Source organism: Electrophorus electricus, chromosome 5 (genome assembly GCF_013358815.1).
Source record: "Electrophorus electricus isolate fEleEle1 chromosome 5, fEleEle1.pri, whole genome shotgun sequence".
Lineage (NCBI taxonomy): Eukaryota > Metazoa > Chordata > Actinopteri > Gymnotiformes > Gymnotidae > Electrophorus > Electrophorus electricus.
The window spans coordinates 28,554,316-28,572,802 of NC_049539.1; the positions used below are offsets into that span (position 1 = coordinate 28,554,316).

General features: G+C 44.3%; 1 protein-coding gene across 1 annotated transcript in view; it reads left to right on the forward strand.

Annotated features, from left to right (window-relative positions):
* The first annotated feature begins 893 nt into the window (after positions 1 to 893).
* Positions 894 to 18,487, forward strand: part of LOC118241330 (verrucotoxin subunit beta-like) — a 36,185-nt gene continuing 18,591 nt past the window's right edge. Inside the window, exons 1-2 of the mRNA XM_035526012.1 lie at positions 894 to 1,252; positions 17,607 to 17,651. The gene's annotated coding sequence lies outside the window, so the exon portion shown is untranslated. The remainder of the gene's footprint in view (positions 1,253 to 17,606; positions 17,652 to 18,487) is intronic.

Below are 18,487 nucleotides of genomic sequence, written 5' to 3' on the forward strand. Positions count from 1 at the left end.
ATGACGGAGCGTTTCGACAGGGCGCCCGGCGCTGGCAGGACCCGGGGAGCGTCGAGCGGTCCTGGCCCGGGGGACACCAGCCCACAGCCCGAGCTAGGACGCGGGGACGCCCGTGTGTCCGTGTTCAGCCAGCGGGAACCCCTCAGACAGCCTCGGACCTCACCGCCCCTGGCCGAGGACAGTGGAGGTAGAGCTGCCGGACAACCGCTGTAGCTGTGGTTAGATATCTGGACACGATACGTAACTTTAACTAATCAGCCCGTCGTAAATATCTTATCCATGTTAGCGCCTGGCCTGTATAAGAAAAGCTAGCTAGCCTAGCTAAGCTATCCTAGCCAGGAAACTGAAAGTAACGTTTACTCGGAACTCTGCTGAATATTGGTAGCTTATCTAGGTTAGTTAGACTAAAGACAACCGTGTAGCTGTCCTAATATTCATGAATATTAGCCTATGTGAGCTATCTACTGTGGGATTGCATAAACTAAGTGAATGCTAATCTTACATAAATAGAGAATGATGCGCAAAATGGATTAGGATTAATGCTTGAATTAATAAAATAATTGCTGTATGTGAAGACATAACAGGAAATGCCTTAGACGTGCATATGTGCGATTGTGCAAGAAAACATGTGTACGTGACAGTTAGACAGAGGCGATGGCTGAGATGGAAAAGTACGAAAGCAGAAGTGGGGGCAAGGCGAGAAAACTATAAGTCTGTGTGTTGCAAAGTTATGCTTTGGATCTCACTCGCACTGTGCTGTGAAGTGACATCTCCAGAGCTCTGCACTAATAAAAGGCCACAGGGTAATGCATTGTTTCTGGTCTCTTCTTTCTTGCATTAACGGACACGACACTACGCAGTTAACATTGGCTTACTATATTACTAGATAGTGTTAGCTGAACAGTTAGAAGATAACGTCCACAGCCACATATCTGAATTAACCTTGTTCAGATGACATTGCTGTGTTAAACAGGTCACACACGATGTCAAGTTTATGGTTAGTTAGCTATATTTATTACATTACTGTTACAGAAACACCAAACCCAAATTATTTTAGCTGGGTAGCTAACTGTTTATTATTATGCTAAATGGGTGTTTTCACACACATCTGGACACACAGTGAGGTGAAGGCTTTTGGAGGATGGCTTGGCTTCAAGAAGGGCCACAAAGATGCCACTTCTCTCCCAGAAAAACATTAAGGACAGACTGATATTCTGCAGGAAGTAGAGGGATTGGACTGCAGATGACTGGGGTAAAGTTACTTTCTCTAACAAAGATGTCCCCTTCAGACTGTTTGGGACATCTAGACAAATGATTGTCTGGAGAAAAAAAGCTGAGTGCTACCATCAGTCCTGTGTCATGCCAACAGTGAGGTATCCTGACACCCTTCATGTATGGGGTTGCTTCTCATCCAAAGGAGTGGGTTTGCTCAAAATTTTGCCTGTGGTCAATCCTCAAAAAGAAGGTGGACAAACACAGAAATTGTGATCAACTCCAAGCACTGATTAGGCAAGAATGGATTGCCATCAGTCAAGACTTTGCCCAGAAGCTAATATCCAGCATGCCAAGGTGAATTGCATTAGTCTGAAATGCTTAATTGTACTTAGCTGTACCATATAAACATCTAATAAACTGAGGCAGTAAACTTTGTGAAAAGCAAAATTTGTCAGTCTCGACTTTTGTGTACAACTGCACTGCTAATATTTGATGATAACTTCCGAGATCTCTCTCTACATGGATCTGGTTTAGGGTATCTGAAGAGTCATCATAATGCGTGAAGGATTGGAAACGGATCAAGCACAAGCATTAGTGCAGAAGGCCTCACACTTCTTAGATTAACGTCTATAAGAGCACAAACACTCCTCTTCGTGTCTATTGATGTGTTATGGAAGGAGAGCCAGTGTAGGCCCGATAGCTGTTGCTAACTTAGCAGAAATAGCGCTACAAGGTCAATATGGATTAAAGCATTTATATTTCATATGTAACAAGCTGGGGAATTGATGATCCCATGTAGAAATAACCATCATACTCCGATAGGCTACATTTCCAGTTAACCTAGCTAGCGTTGTAGCTACAGACGTTAGCGAAGCTAGGAGAGCTAGCTAACAAGCACGGACCCGGAATGAGAACATTTCTGAGAGTTAGCGGGCATTCAACAAACTAAAAGATGTGTTTACACAAAATAAAGAGAAATCGTAACTGTTGTAACTCCACTTCATTACTTAGATAGTAAGCTAGCTTCTAAATAACATGCGGACCGACTCCCAAGCCAACGTTTTGTTTGTAAACATATCAGCCGTTCACCGTCTGGTGGATCAAAGCAGATCAACCCAAACTGAGGTGTGATCCAGCTGTGAGTCTTTAGTTAAACACCTGTGCGTGGTAAATCCCCACTTGTAGTAAACACTCACGTGAGGTAAACCCCGTTTTGTGGTCGTAACATCTGATGCACATCCCACATCCGCACTGAAGGCTTCGGCCCGAGACTACATCTTGTGTCGTCATCATCCCTAGGGGGAAGTTTTCTCGCTCCTTTATCGCACACAATAAAAATCTAAACTAAACGTGTTCTTTAGCTTAATTAAACATATCTTGGGTCTAATGCACCTAAAGAACATGTGTGCTTATCATATGTAGAAGCATATGTAGAAAAGTCTTTATTTTTGTAAATTCAAAGCTTTTTCTATTAAATCAACTACATTTATAAAATCACTTTCTTAGCTACTCATAATATTTCCTAATGTGGGAAGGTGGATAAAATAGTTTCAAAGTTTATTTGTCACGTACATAATCATACATGGTCTAACTTGCAGTGAAATGTCTTTGTGACTGTTCTGTCCCAGCTGAGGAGAGATGCAGGGATTACAATATTTGTATAACATGTATATATACACAATGTACAATATATATATATATATATATATATATATATATATATATATATATATATATATATATATATATATATATATGTATATATTTGTATATAGACAATGTACAATTTACAGTTTTTCTTACAATTTACAGTTTACAGTTATTGCAGTCTTTTTATGATGCTATTGACATCCTACACAGTACACAGAGTGGTCCCCACAGTTCATCAGTTGTGCTGATTCAGGGCCCGAATGGCGTGCTGGAAAAAGCTCCTCTTCAGTCTCTCTGTCTTGGTTTTCAGGGAGCGAAAGCGCTTCCCTGACCTCAACAGAGAGAAGAGCCTATTGTTGGGATGGGTGGGGTCCTTCACAATCCTACTGGCCTTGGTCTGGCACCGCTTGTAGTAGATGGTCTGCAGGTCAGGAAGTTCCGTATGAATGATGCGCTCTGCTGAATGCGCCACCCTCTGGAGTGCTTGTCTGTCCTGCTTGGTGCTGTTCCCAAACCAGACTGTGATGTTCCCCGTGAGGATGCTCTCGATAGTGCAGGTGTAGAAGCACCTTGAAGGGCAGTCTGAAGTCTCTTAGGTGTCTGAATTGGTAAAGATGCTCATGAGCCTTCTTTGCCAGGGAGTTGGTGTGGCGGGACCAGGACAGATCCTGCGAGATGTGAACTCCAAGGTACCTGAAACTGTCAACCCTCTCCACTGTGGCTCCGTTGATCCTCACAGGTTGGTAGTGCCGCTTCTGCTTCTTGCTGCAGTCGACAATCAGCTTCTTTATCTTGCTGACTTTTAGAAGGAGATTATTTTCCTGGTACCAGTTCTCCAGGTGTTTAATCTCCTCCAGGTAGACCCTCTCATCATTGTCCGACACCAGACCCATGAGGACAGTATCGTCAGTGAACTTGACAATGATGGTAGAGCTGGAAGTGGCCATGGAGTCGTAGGTGTACAGTGAGTAGAGCAGGGGGCTTAGGGCACAACCCTGAGAAGCTGCACTGCTGAGGGTGAGGGTGGATGAGATGCAGTTGCCCACCCGTACTGATTGTGGTCTGTCTGTTAGGAAGTTGGAGATCCAGTCGCACAGGGATGTATGCAGTCCCAGATCCACCAACTTAGTAGTGAGTCTCGAGGGGATGATGGTGTTAAATGCTGAACTGTAGTCAACAAACAGCATTTTAACATAATTACCCTCCCTTTGTCCAGGTGGGTCAGTGTGGTGTGGAGCAGATGTGCAATTGTGTCATCAGTGGAGCGGTTGTGGTGGTTGTAGCCGGAAGGTCGAGGTTTCTTTGGGACAGGGACGATGGTGGATCGCTTGAAGCCGGATGGGACAATACCGAGCGTCAGGGAGAGGTTGAAGATGTCGGTGAATACCAGGGCTAGCTGGTCTGCGCAGGCTTTGAGGACTCTACCGCAGATGCCGTCAGGTCCCGCCGCCTTCCTGGTATTCACTCTTTTGAACACTCTCCTCACGTCACTCTCCGTGATGATGAGGGGCCGCTGTTCTATGGTGGGCTCTGCTCATGCACCGTTGGCTGCGCTGATAGCATCATTTGCATTGTTAGCATTAGTGCTGCTAGATATAGCCTCGAAGCGAGCAAAGAATGTGTTTAGCTCGTTCGCCAGAGACTCATCCACACTCATCAGTCCGGAGGGTGGGCTCCTGTAGTCCGTGATCATCCGTAGTCCCTGCCACAGGGATCTAGAGCCACTCTGCTGGAACTGTGTCTCTAGTTTCTTCCCGTAGCGCCGCTTCGCCTCCCTCACCACCCTGCGCACTCCGTATGCTGCAGTTGTGTACTCGTCCATGTTCCCGCTGACGATCCCCGCATTGTAGGCAGCAGTGTGAGAGTTCAGAGCCTCGTGGATGGTTTTGTCCACCCAGGGCTTCTGGTTGGGAAACTTCTTGATTGTGGCTCTTAGAATCGTGTCATCCACCAGTTTCTCAATAAACCCCACTACTGCCTCCGTAAACCCGCTGACATCATCAGCGCTGCGCCGGAATATGTCCCAGTCTGCGTCATCCAGAGCGTCCTGCAGAACAGCCACCGATTGGTCCACTGTGCGACCTCCCTCTGAACCGGAGCTTCTCGTTTCAGCATTTGTTTATATTTTGGTATGGTGACGATGGTGGCGTGGTCCGACTTGCCAAATGGTGGATGAGCTAGTGCCTTGTAACTGTCCTTGTATGGGGTGTAGCAGTCGTCGAGTGTCCTATTTCCCCTGGTGGGGAACGTTACTTGCTGGTAAAGGTAGGGCACTGCATGCTTGATGTTAGCGCTGTTGAAATCCCCAACCACGATAAGTGCAGTGTCCCAGTGTTGTGCCTGAAACTGTGTGAGAGCCTCATGAAGTTCCCACAGTGCAGTGTCTGTGTTGGCCTGAGGTGGGATGTACACGGTGTTGATGATGACCGAAGTGAACCCCCGAGGAAGGTAGAAAGAACGAAACTTGAGGGCGAGCAGCTCCAGGTTGGGTGAGCAGGAGCAGGTGAGAGTAACAACATTGGCATTGTTGCACCAGCTGTTGTTTACCATCACACACACTCCACCACCTCTCGACTTTCCCGAATCTGCCGTCCTGTCCATGCGGTGAACCGAGAAGAACTCGGCCGGCTGGATGGCGTGGTTTGGTACCACTGGGTTCAGCCATGACTCGGTGAAGCAGAGAAGGTTGCAGTCCCAAATGTCCCTCTGGAACTTTATCCTGGCCTGGAGGTCATCGAGCTTGTTGTCCAGAGACTGGACATTGGCTAGCAGGATGCTAGGTAAGGGAGCTCGGTGTGCCCGAGCCCTCAGCCTGTTCCTGACACTGTTCCCTCGAGGCCTTTTCCTCGCGTTGCGTCCTTTGTTCTTCCTCAGGATCTCCGTTGGCCATCTTGGGTCTGGGGTTAGAAACGGCTTGAGGTGAGTGCTATTTAGATAAAGAGAAATAAGAGCATCTCTGTTGTATGAGATACACGTCGTGGTGTAGAGAGAAGGGCTGCGGAGAAATCAGGGGTAGCGGGAAGAGTGAAGAGAGCGAAGAAGATAGTGAAAAGAGCGAAAAAAGTGCCAGGTGTGGACGGAGCAGCCGTGACAGCAGCCCACCTCACTGGCGTCATCTTACCTGAAGGGAGATCCTCACCATCACTGATGCTGATTACACTAAGAGGACCTGGTACACCTGTGAGTGTGATGTGTAGGATCTGTGATGTGAGTCTACAGATGGAGGGTAAGTGTCCTCCTTTATTTAACCTACTAAACATTTGCAATTGGAGAATAAAAAATAAGGTGAATCCATCTGGTGGTAATCTCTGTGTGTGTGTGTGTGTGTGTGTCCTTGCAACTACTGAGGTTTCCATGCAGTTTACGTCTGGAGAATCTCTTATACTGGATGCTCCCATCTCAGAGCCAGTGGAGATGTTTATTAACAGGACTAGTGATGCCAGTCCAAATGCAGTCAGATTATGTGAGGTCATAGGTCATGAAATTCAGTGTGTCAGTGTGTCTCTGAGTATGAGCAGAGATACAGTTCCAGTTCCAGTCTGCAGCTGAAGGAGCTGAAAAAGTCTGACAGTGGCGTTTACATCATATGGGACATCAGGAATAAGGAGACTGTATTCACCTTTAGAGTCACCGTAGAAGGTAAGACATTAACCTGCCTGAGCACAGTCATGTTCAGGATACTCTCAGGTAACCTCATGTGTTAATCAAATTGCAAGATTTCATTATCTTTATGTTTCTCTCTGTGTGATTTTTGGTTGCTTATAAATCTGGTGTTGTAGGAAAGAACATGACTTTGCCTCCAGTAAAAGGTGAGTATTTATTATAATCTGCTGTTTTATATTTTCATTATATACATCACTATATACTTCACTATGAAGACAATCAAAATATAGTGAAACTCACTGTTTGGAATAATAAACTCATTTACTGTCCAGTAATATGAACCGTTCCTGTTGTTTTACGTAACTTAATAAACAGAAAATACATCACCTGTGTGTGGTCCATCTACACTGATTACATTGTACAGTAGAACGTCTCCTACATGAAGAGGTTCTAGTGGAGGGGATCCCTGCACATTAGAGTAGACTCTTCCTCCTCCTCCTCCTCATCCTCCTCTTCCTCTTCCTCTTATTAGTTACATAATAATATATACATTTATATACATTTCTCAGACTCAAGGATGCTTTACAGACAGATATCAGCTTTTACAAACAGTCACACTGTAACGTTGGATGTTATATGTGAGTGCCGATGGGCGCGGAGCAGGACGCACAGACCCCCTTGTCTGTGAAAGACGTTTATTAACATAAAACGTGGACAACAGTGGCACTCACATATAACATCTACAGAGAACATACTTAAATAATTAACACAGTGAACACAATGAACACTTACACATCAATAAGGAAGAAACACAAACCCACATTACTGCTGCGATGTACATACAGACTGATGTAAACACAAAGTTGTGACAATGACCAACAAAGGGAGCACACATGAACAGTTTAAATAGACACACAAGACCTTAACATTAACATCTCTGTCACGGTATGGCCCCTCCCCCCACAAACAGCTCCGTGTGTGTTCATCTGTATCGCCACGCCCTCTTGTGCTTCTCACCTGATCCTTGTTGTATGTCATTGTCGTGTGTCTCTTGTCTTATCATTGATGTTGTCGGTGTTTGAAACCTTAGCCTGCGTGCTACGTCTTATTGTTAAGTGCATTAATAAACATCTGTTTCAATGTGCCTCGTCCCCGCATCCTGCTTAAGCCTCCATACGTTACACCCTCTACACGTGTGTGCAATCCCAGGGGGCATGGTTACAAACAGAGACACAGTACATTTGTGAATCCCCCTGCACGTGACTTATGGGGGAGGAGCAGTCCATGACAGAACCCCCTCCCAAGGGGCGCGGCTCCCGAAGTGTCCACCCCAGGCTACCGTGCATACACACACAGACAAACACTGCACGGCTCTGTCGGGTGCCCACCCACTACCAGGCAGGCCAGGAACCGCCAACTGGGGAGACTTCTCCAGCTGCAATCCCGGGGGGCATGGTTACAAACAGAGACACAGTACATTTGTGAATCCCCCTGCACGCAGTGGGCTGTACCACGTGACTTATGGGGGAGGAGCAGTCCGTGACACACACACTGATGAGAGTAACACTTCATTCAGTATCTGAGTTATTACCACCTGACTACTGAATATAATACTAGGACCAATTTATTGGATTAATATATCCTGTTAAATACTGGGAGGGTGGAGCGGCTGTTTCGTTTCTTTCATGGAAGACTGTAAGATTTTCTTCTCATTCTAGAGATGGTTGAATACCTGCATTGCCAAGTGAGAATTAATTTATCGTTTATATGCTTGAAATGTGATAAATGCATTTATTCTTTTCTCACTGTTCTTAAGTGTATTTAGGCTGTGCCAGAGGACTGTCCATGATAATTAATAAGTGTATAGTTACTGAAATATTTCTTTTATATTTGATATTCAGTGTGGAATAGTGGCACCCAGTCAGAGATAATAGAATTGTTGGTGAAATGTTCTACATGTTCTCTTCACATGTTCACTGTAGATGGCCTTCTCATCCCATGATATTTAACAACCTGTTGGTACAATCAAAGTCCTGCTGTATTACTTTGTTTCCTTTGCCACGTTGTTTAATGCTGTTGAGGTCATTCTCAGTGAAGGTCCTGATGAAATGTGCTGCGTCTGTGGCTTTACTTCTGCTTTCTAGATGACAATGTCTCCAATTATATTTCATTTGTATGTTGTACATCTTGAAGCTTGTTTTGACCCCTATGTGTACAGTTCTTAGCCACAGTAGGAGAGCTTTTTAAATATTTTTATGTTGTTCCATAACCCAAAGTCTGCCCTGCTATTGGGGATATGTCTGGCTGCCTGATCTGCGAGGACACGAGGCCATTAAACCAGTTGTATTGTATATGGTTTGTTTGCACCTGTAGGCAGTTTGCATAACTGGACACTAGAGGGCACTAATAACCAAATGTAGGTGGTTACTGTGCCTTTGGAGAATAAAGGAAACTGAAGAAAAGCCAACCACCATGCCTCTTGAAGTGTTGTGTCTACTTACTTTGATGTAGTACTTTAGTGTAGCATTACTGGCTATAGAGGCAACAATATACAGAGTCATTACATAAATAATTACGTGTAGAAACATATAATAATTACGTTGACCGATTACATAAACGAAGACACTGCGTAGACCAATTATTATACCCAATTATTTAATTAATATGTTTAACGCTAAGAACTCTGCATTTATATATAAACAGAAGATGGTTAAAAAGTGAAAGTTTTTCCGTTGACTATATCAGGCTGTAATTTTCAAACAAGCACATCTATGTAATGTTCGTATGTTTGATATGAAATAATGAACATGCATTTCCTGGCAGTCAACCCAGTAATGCAGTGAGTATTCTATATCTGCAGTTGGTTTAACCACGTATTCTGCAGATGTGGTCAGTGCTGTAAATTGTAAAGTTCCAGTGAGGTACCGCTGTACAAAGGTAGTGTAATATAAAGTGGTGTTCTGCACATGCGCAGTCCAAAACAAGCAGGTACTTTCACTTTGATTAGCGGGAGGCAGGACGAGGAAGGCGGTAAATGTAATGTTTGGTATACCAACATGATCTCTAGCGGTGCTTCTTATGGCTGTTAAATATGTGCGCTATCATAGTGATGAGTGCTTTTGTGGGGTTTGAATGGAAAGCTTTTGATATTTTTGGATTCTGAATAGTTGAAGCAGGAAGTGATTGGGGTCAGAAAGTCTGACCTATGAACAGATTCATCGTGTAGAGCAGACGAACGTAGATTATCTAATGTGTTAGTAGATGTGAAAATGTTTATGAAAATGTCATCAAATGAAAGCCTGTAATAATTCAGAATATTTTTAGCATTTCAAAAGTTTTTGCTTTGATCCAAAGTTGCCGCTTGTTAGTTAAAACCTGAGGACGAATAAATCAAATAAAGAGGCAGATTACCAGAGCGATGGTGTGCTGTTGGTGGTTATTGACAGATTAGATGTATAATTTTTTAATTTATTTTTAAAAAATTATTTATTGACAGATTAAATGTATCTACATAATTTATCATATTTTTGCATAAGTGTAACTCAAAGTTCATGGAAACAGCAGGCGCCAAATACAATTACGTTTATTTGGGGAATAAAAGCTTAGTTTAGGTGGAAACATTTTCTTGGTGTCACGGTATGGCCCCTCCTCCCAGTCGTCTCCGTGTGTGTGCCACGACCTCTGTGTGTTTTACACCTGTTCCTCATTTTGTGTCGTTATAACAATATAGTGCATATAAGTCTCTTGTTTAAGTGTGGATGATGTTGGTGTTTGACCTCACGTTAGCCTAAGGGCTACATTGTCTTTGTCGTGTCTTTCAATTAACGTCGTCGTGTTTTACACGGCTTGTCTTTGCATCCTACCAAGCCTCCACGTGTTACACTTGGTTGTAATATATATATATTTTATTCTTGTTATTGTTATTGTCTTGTTATTGTAGGTACTCCTGTTTTATAGGTGAATTACAGACCTGTGTACAACTACAGACTAATTGATTCTGCATGTGGCCAAGTACAGTATCAGCCACTAGAAAAACGATTTCAGGTGTATTACCATGTTTGTCAGGTACAAGGTTGGTTGCAGGGCAGTGGGTCCCCAAAACTGGACTTCAGAAAATAACAATAATCCACTTTCAATCTCCTTTGTGTAATGACCAGTGGAAATAACCCCAGGTTATTTTATTCATGTGCACAATGCCATGTTGGAGTAAACATTATGTCATACCCAGTGAAAAAGGAGTTTTCATCTCAAGCCTGTAGCCCTGTGTTTCAATAGTCTGCCTTTAGCATTTAGTCTTTAGTCATGTAGTAGAAACAGGACTAAATCACTAACCCACAGTAGAAACAGGAGTAAACCACTAACCCACATTAGAAACAGGACTAAACCACTAACCCACAGTGGAAAAAGGAGCAATCCACTAACCCACAGTAGAAACAGGACTAAACCCCAGAACACCTCAGCAGCACAGTCGTCTTCGTTTACCAGAGGAGGATTAGTCCAGGATCCAACACATCAATGTCCTGCCATCATATTGTATCACCTAGTTCAATTCCCTAATTCCCAGCATACATTTAGATATTTCTGGCAACACTAACACACATGAGAAGTATGAAAGTAGCCTAAATATGAAAGAAGTTTACATCTGCTGGTTTCTACATCTGGTGGTTCTGGAAAGCCACTGCCATGCACAGTTTCACACCTGATCCAGCTGATGGAAGACTTGATGATGAGCTGATGACTTGGATCAGGTGTGCTGGGACAGGGAAAGCCAGAAACTGTCAGTCATTGGCTGCACTGCTACCAGCCTTAAATGTATCTGACAAACATGTTATAAAACCTGAAACAGTTTTCTTGTGGCTGATAAACCGTGCATAGCAATATGTAGAAGAATCAATTCATCTGTAGCTATAGGTTATTTTAGTAATTGAGTATTCTGCTAAATACTTCAATTTTGGATTACTTTATCAATCAAATATCAATTGTATCAAATCTGATACAAATTACATTTGCTTTATTAAAGAACAATAGTCAATATACAAATCAGAATAGGACAAGTCTCTTAAAATTAACAATTTGATTTCTTCCTTAGAAAACTCAACATTTTTATTGTTTACATTGCATACGATAATATCTTTCAAAACTAACCCAAATTAGGGCATTTAAGTGCCATATAACATTCTGGGTTTTAAACAAAACATTTTGTGAAATACAAAAACAAATAAGTAAATATCAAAATTTCTTAATTTCTAATGATTTTAAAAATAAACATACCCATCCTATTTCTCATGGGATCTCTGTATTTCAAGATATGTGCAGGAATATCTGTTTGTGAATGGAATAGTCATTAAACACTATTTGGACAAAGCTAGAGTAATGATGCTAAATGATTGTTAATTACAAAAAACTGTAGATGGTACACTGGTTATATGAATGTAAAGACTATATAGACAATATAGAGTTTTGTTTGCACACATGAAAACCGTAAACCAGGTAAAACTGAGTGGTAGCTCTGTGGTTAAAGTACTCAACTTGTAATCAGAAAAATGCCAGTTTAAGCCCCAACACTAAACATTTGCCACTGTTGGGCCCCTGAGCTAGGCCCTTGGTCCTCAGTTACTCAGATTGTATTCAGTGATAATTGTAAGTCACTTTGGATAAATATGTCATCTGTAAATGTGATTTGCCATTTGCTACTTTCCCAAATCTTTGCAGTATGCTCAGTGGGCCTCAACAATTGTGTGAAAACAGAAACAGTTTTTTAAACCCTTAGCTAGATTGTTTGTCATGGATAATAAAGAGCACGTTAGTTTAACTTTCTCTCGCTTTTTCTGTGCCGCCAGCATCACACATGCCAGATAACCTACACTGATTTGATTTTGTATGGTTTTTTTTTTTGGGTTCTCCTGTATCCTCTGTACAGTACTGACTGGGTCCTCCTGTGTCCTCTATGCAGTACTGACTGGGTTCTCCTGTATCCTCTGTACAGTACTGACTGGGTCCTCCTGTCTAATCTGTACAGTACTGATTGGGTTCTCCTGTCTAGTCTGTACAGTACTGACTGGGTTCTGCTGTATCCTCTGTACAGTACTGACTGGGTCCTCCTGTCTAGTCTGTACAGTACTGACTGGGTTCTCCTGTATCCTCTGTATAGTACTGACTGGGTTCTCCTTTGTCTGCTCAGTCATGCTTCTCCTCAGAGTTACATCGTCACATGGTGAACAAACTAGAGTTCATCAATGTTTTTTATCCCCTCTTCAGTAAAGATGAATCTTCATGACAATGTTACTCTCCCCTGCACTCAGACATGTTCTGGTCTGGTCACATAAACTGTGTATCATAAACAACTTGACATTCTGGCTAAGTGTAACCAGACATCCTGCCAGTCAGAGGAGGGATTTCACATGTCACATTATCAGTACCTAAAGGGAGATCTCTCCCTCACCATCACTGATGCTGATTACACTAAGAGGACCTGGTACACCATTTAGTGTCCTACCACAACCCTAACCCTCTGGCTGTAACACAATTTAGTGCATCACCACAAGATGTTCACTGGTCCCATCTGTCCCCCACTAAATATTTTCTGCTGGCACCACTGCATAAGTAACCAGGGTTGCAAATTGTAACCTATTATTCAAAGTTTAAATTTCTATCTAGCGTATACTAAATTCTGATTTTTTTCAGTCAAATCAAATATAAAGTTGAAGAGGGACAAAGTTTCTCCTTGTATTCCCCACTCTCTCTCTCTCTCTCTCTCTCTCTGTCTCTGTATCTGCAGTTTTTTCAATCATGTTTCATGTAATGCAACACAATTCATTAGATATGTTTTGGTGTTAGTGACTAACACAAAGATGTTAGTGACTTAGGTTGTTAGGTGTTGGTTGGGAATTTGGTTCAGTATTTCATAGTAGGTGTTTTGGTATAGCAATGACTTATGCATCCAGAAAGTATGAACTGGTTCTTGTGCAGTGATCTTGTCTCATAAATCATGATCTTTTCTCACTTACAGTGGCCTGTAGTGAGATTAAATGTATAAAATGTTTTAACAGGTAGTGTTAATTTGATGCAAATGTTAAGACTGGTTCAGATCTAGCAGCTGTTTAATATGTGCTGTTGAGTGTGTTGAGTGTGTGCTGTTGAATGTGTTGAGTGTGTTGAGTGTGTGCTGTGTAACACAGAATTCTCCATCCTCCGTCTTCTCCTCTTCTCCAGTTCTTCATTCTGCATCGTCTCTCAGCTCACTAAAGGTGAATCGTCATGATGATGCTACTCTCCCCTGCATTCAAACGTGTTCTGGTCTGCTCACATGGACTGTTGTGTCCAATAAACCAGACATCCTGCCAGTCAAAGGAGGGATTTCACATGTCACATGATCAGTACCTGAAGGGAGATCCTCAGCATCACTGATGCACTGATGCTGATAGAACTTTATTGATCCTGGGGGGGCGGGGATGTTGCATCGTTACAGCAGTAGAATGTAGAATTGTAAACATCACAATCATTAATCATCATTAATGGTCGGTATCAGATTTGCAGCTCTGTAGTTACATGATCAAAGCAACTTTATATTATAATGACGTTCCTGACTGGATTTCTCCTCAGCTTTGAATTCTTCAGCTCAGATTAAGCATGGTGAACCTCTGATGTTGGATTTGCTCATATCAGAGTCAGTGGAGGTGATTTATAACAACACAGGTGCAGCTGCTCCCTCTAGTGGACAGTCACTGGAGTGTCGTTCGTCTCTGCTGTTGAGCTGAGAGGAACAGCATCATCTGATAGTGGAGTTTACACGATCTGGGACACCAGTAATTAAGAGGTCATTCATACATACACAGTTAAAAGGTGAAAGGTGTGTGTTTGTGTTGTTTCTGTAGATTGTGTGTCATCTGTAACTATTGTGTTATGATGGTTTATTATTTCAAGTTCAAGTTCAAGTTTGGTTTATTTGTCACATACATAGTCATACACAGTACAACACGCAGTGAAATGGTGGAGAGTGCTCTGTCCAAACTGAGGAAGAGAACCAGGGGTGCATAGAGAAAAAAATATATATATACAGATAAATATATATATTCTATGTATGTACAAAATAGATTAATAATGTATGTACTATATATGCATATTATGATTATATACACAATGTACAATGTATATGGTTGAGTATATATGTACACAATCTACAGAATGTACAGATCCATTGTATAGTACCATATCTACAGTTGTTGTAACAGGTTAATTGAGTATAAATCTAAATCTATATATACAGATGTACAGATATACAGTCATGTTACGTGGTGGTGGTCCCCACAGTTTATCAGTTTCCCTGATTCAGGGCCCGAATGGCCTGTGGGAAGAAGCTCCTCTTCAGCCTCTCTGTCTTGGCCTTCAGGGAGCGGAAGCGCCTCCCTGACCTCAACAGAGAGAAGAGTCTATTTTTGGGATGGGTGGGGTCCTTCACAATTTTCCTGGCCTTGGTTTGGCACCGCTTGTAGTAGGTGGTCTGCAGGTCAGGAAGTTCCGAGTGAGTGATGCGCTCTGCTGAACGCACTACCCTTTGGAGTGCTTGTCTGTCCTGCTTGGTGCTATTTCCAAACCAGACTGTGATGTTCCCCTGTGAGGATGCTCTCGATAGTGCAGGTGTAGAAGTTCCGCAGTACCTTGGAGGGCAGTCTGAAGTCCCTTAGGCGTCTGAGGTGGTAAAGACGCTGACGAGCCTTCTTTGCCAGGGAGCTGGTATGGCGGGACCAGGACAGGTCCTGCGAGATGTGAACACCAAGGTACCTGAAACTATCTACTCTCTCCACCGTGGTTCCACTGATCCTCACAGGTTGGTAGTGCCGCTCCTGCTTCTTGCTGCAATCCACGATCAGCTCCTTTGTCTTACTGACGTTTAGGAGGAGATTATTTTCCTGGCACCAGTTTTCCAGGTGTTTAATCTCCTCCAGGTAGGCCCTCTCGTCGTTGTCCGAGATCAGACCCACGACAACGGTGTCATCAGCAAACTTGACAATGATGTTAGAGCTGGAAGTGGCTGTGCAGTCGTAGGTGTACAGTGAGTAGAGCAGGGGGCTTAGGACACAACCCTGAGGAGCTCCAGTGCTGAGGGTGAGGGTGGATGAGGCGCAGTTGCCCACCCGTACTGATTGTGGTCTGTCTGTTAGGAAGTTGGAGATCCAGTCGCACAGGGATGTATGCAGTCCTAGATCTCCCAACTTAGTAGTGAGTAGGGAGGGAATGATAGTGTTAAATGCTGAACTGTAGTCGACAAATAGCATTTTAACATAATTTCCCCTCCCTTCGTCCAGGTGAGTCAGTGTAGTGTGGAGCAGATGTGCAATCGCATCGTCAGTGGAGCGGTTGTGGCGGTATGCAAACTGCAGTGGGTCCGTGGAGGCTGGCAGTGAAGATGTGATGAAGTCTCTGACTAGCTTTTCAAAGCACTTCATCACGACTGATGTGAGGGCGACAGGGCGGTAGTCATTGAGGTCGGAGGGTCGAGGTTTCTTCGGGACGGGGACGATGGTGGACCGCTTGAAGCTGGACGGGACAATACCGAGCGTCAGGGAGAGATTGAAGATGTCGGTGAATACCGGGGCTAGCTGATCTGCGCAGGCTTTGAGGACCCTCCCGCAGATACCGTCTGGTCCCATCGCCTTCCTGGTATTCACCCTTTTAAACACTCTCCTCACGTCACTCTCCGTGATGATGAGAGGGCGCTGTTCTATGGTGGGCCCCGCGCATGTGCCATTGGCTGCGCCGATAGTGCCATTTGCACTAGCGCCGTTAGCATTGGCGCTGTTAGCACTAGCGCCGTTAGCATTTGTGCTGCTAGCATTAGCGCTGCTAGATGTAGCCTCGAAGCGAGCAAAGAATGTATTCAGCTCGTTCGCCAGAGACTCATCCGCACTCATCAGTCCGGAGGGTGGGCTCCTGTAGTCCGTGATCGTCCGTAGTCCCTGCCACAGGGATCTAGAGCCACTCTGCTGGAACTGTGTCTCTAGTTTCTTCCTGTAGCGCCGCTTCGCCTCCCTCACCGCCCTGCGCACTCCGTATGCTGCAGACTTGTACTCGTCCATGTTCCCGCTGATGATCCCCGCATTGTAGGCAGCAGTTCGAGAGTTCAGAGCCTCGCGGATGGTTCTGTCCACCCAGGGCTTCTGGTTGGAAAACTTCTTGATGGTGATTCTTGGGATCGTGTCGTCCACCAGTTTCCCAATAAACCCTACTACTGCCTCCGTAAACTCGCTGACATCATCAGTGCTGCGCCGGAACATGTCCCAGTCCGCGTCATCCAGAGCGTCCTGCAGAGCGGCCACCGATTGGTCTGTCCAGCGCGCGACCTCCCTCTGAACCGGAGCTTCCCGTTTCAGCCTTTGTTTATATTTTGGTAGGAGGAAGATGGCGGCGTGGTCCGACTTACCAAACGGTGGATGAGCTAGTGCCTTGTAGCTGTCCTTGTATGGGGTGTAGCAGTGATCTAGTGTCCTATTTCCCCTGGTGGGGAAGGTTACGTGCTGGTAAAGGTTGGGCACCGCACGCTTGAGGTTAGCGCTGTTGAAATCCCCAACCACAATAAGTGCAGCGTCCCGGTGCTGTGCCTGAAACTGTGTGAGAGCCTCATGAAGTTCACACAGTGCAGTGTCCATGTTAGCCTGAGGTGGGATGTACACGGTGTTGATAATGACCGAAGTGAACTCCCGAGGAAGGTAGAAAGGACGAAGCTTGAGGGCGAGCAGCTCCAGGTTGGGTGAGCAGGAGCAGGCGAGAGTAACAACATTGGCATTGTTACACCAGCTGTTGTTTACCATCACACACACTCCGCCGCCTCTCGACTTCCCCGAATCTGCCGTCCTGTCCATGCGGTGAACCGAGAAGAACTCGGCCGGCTGGATAGCGTGGTTTGGTACCGCTGGGTTCAGCCACGACTCGGTGAAGCAGAGGAGATTGCAATCCCGAATGTCCCTCTGGAACTTTATCCTGGCCCGGAGGTCGTCTAGCTTGTTGTCCAGAGACTGGACGTTGGCTAGCAGGATGCTGGGTAAGGGAGCTCGGTGTGCCCGAGCCCTCAGCCTGTTCCTGACGCCGGCTCGCTTCCCTCGCGGCCTTTTCCCCGCGCCGCGTCTTCTGTTTTCCCTCAGGATCTCCGTCGGCCATCTTGGGTCCGGGGTTACAGACGGCTTGAGGTGAGTGCTATGTAGATTAAGAGAAATAAGGGCATCTCTGCTGTACGAGATACGTGCCGTGGTGTGTAGAGAAGGGCTGCGGAGAAGTCAGGGGTAGTGGGAAGAGCGAAAAAGACAGTGAAAAGAGCGAAAAAAGTGCCAGGTGTGGACGGAGCAGTCGTGACGGCAGCCGACCTCACCGGCGCCATGTAGGTTTCAGGAAGCAAAACAGAAACGATGTGTGGATTGGTGTGCTTTTAAAATGTTAAAAAAAGATCGAAGCACATCTGATCACTCTGAGGACACATTTTAGTGAAAAGTGTAAACAGAATCCAGCCAAAGTGAATTCTGGTACAATCAGGAAATGAAACACTTTAATTTAAGGTGTAAACAGGCTATTTGCTTGCACAGCTGATGAAGGACCTCTGACCTAAATCTGGTTTCTCTGGAAACCTTGTGATCTCCCTTTCCATGTCTACGACTTCTATATCTTTAACTACAATACACTGTGTCATCCACGTACGTACACGGGGTAAGGCAGGTATTGTAGAAAGAGCAGAGAAAGAACTTCCTGTGTTTAACTTTTGTAGTTGTAGATTACAGTGGGTGTAATTAGCTTCATTAAAGACTCCACTTAATATTAATAGTAAAATGGCTAAAGTTGGATGTGATAAACTGAAGTCAGTAACAGTCAGTAATCCTAGCAAAGTGAACTCTAACTGAATCATAACCCTGACTGTACATACACAGTCACATACCCCCATTAACACTCATTAGGTCTAGTTTTAATTCAGTCACACACCTCCTATTAACACTCATTAAGACTAGTTTTAATTCAGTCACACATCTCCCATTAA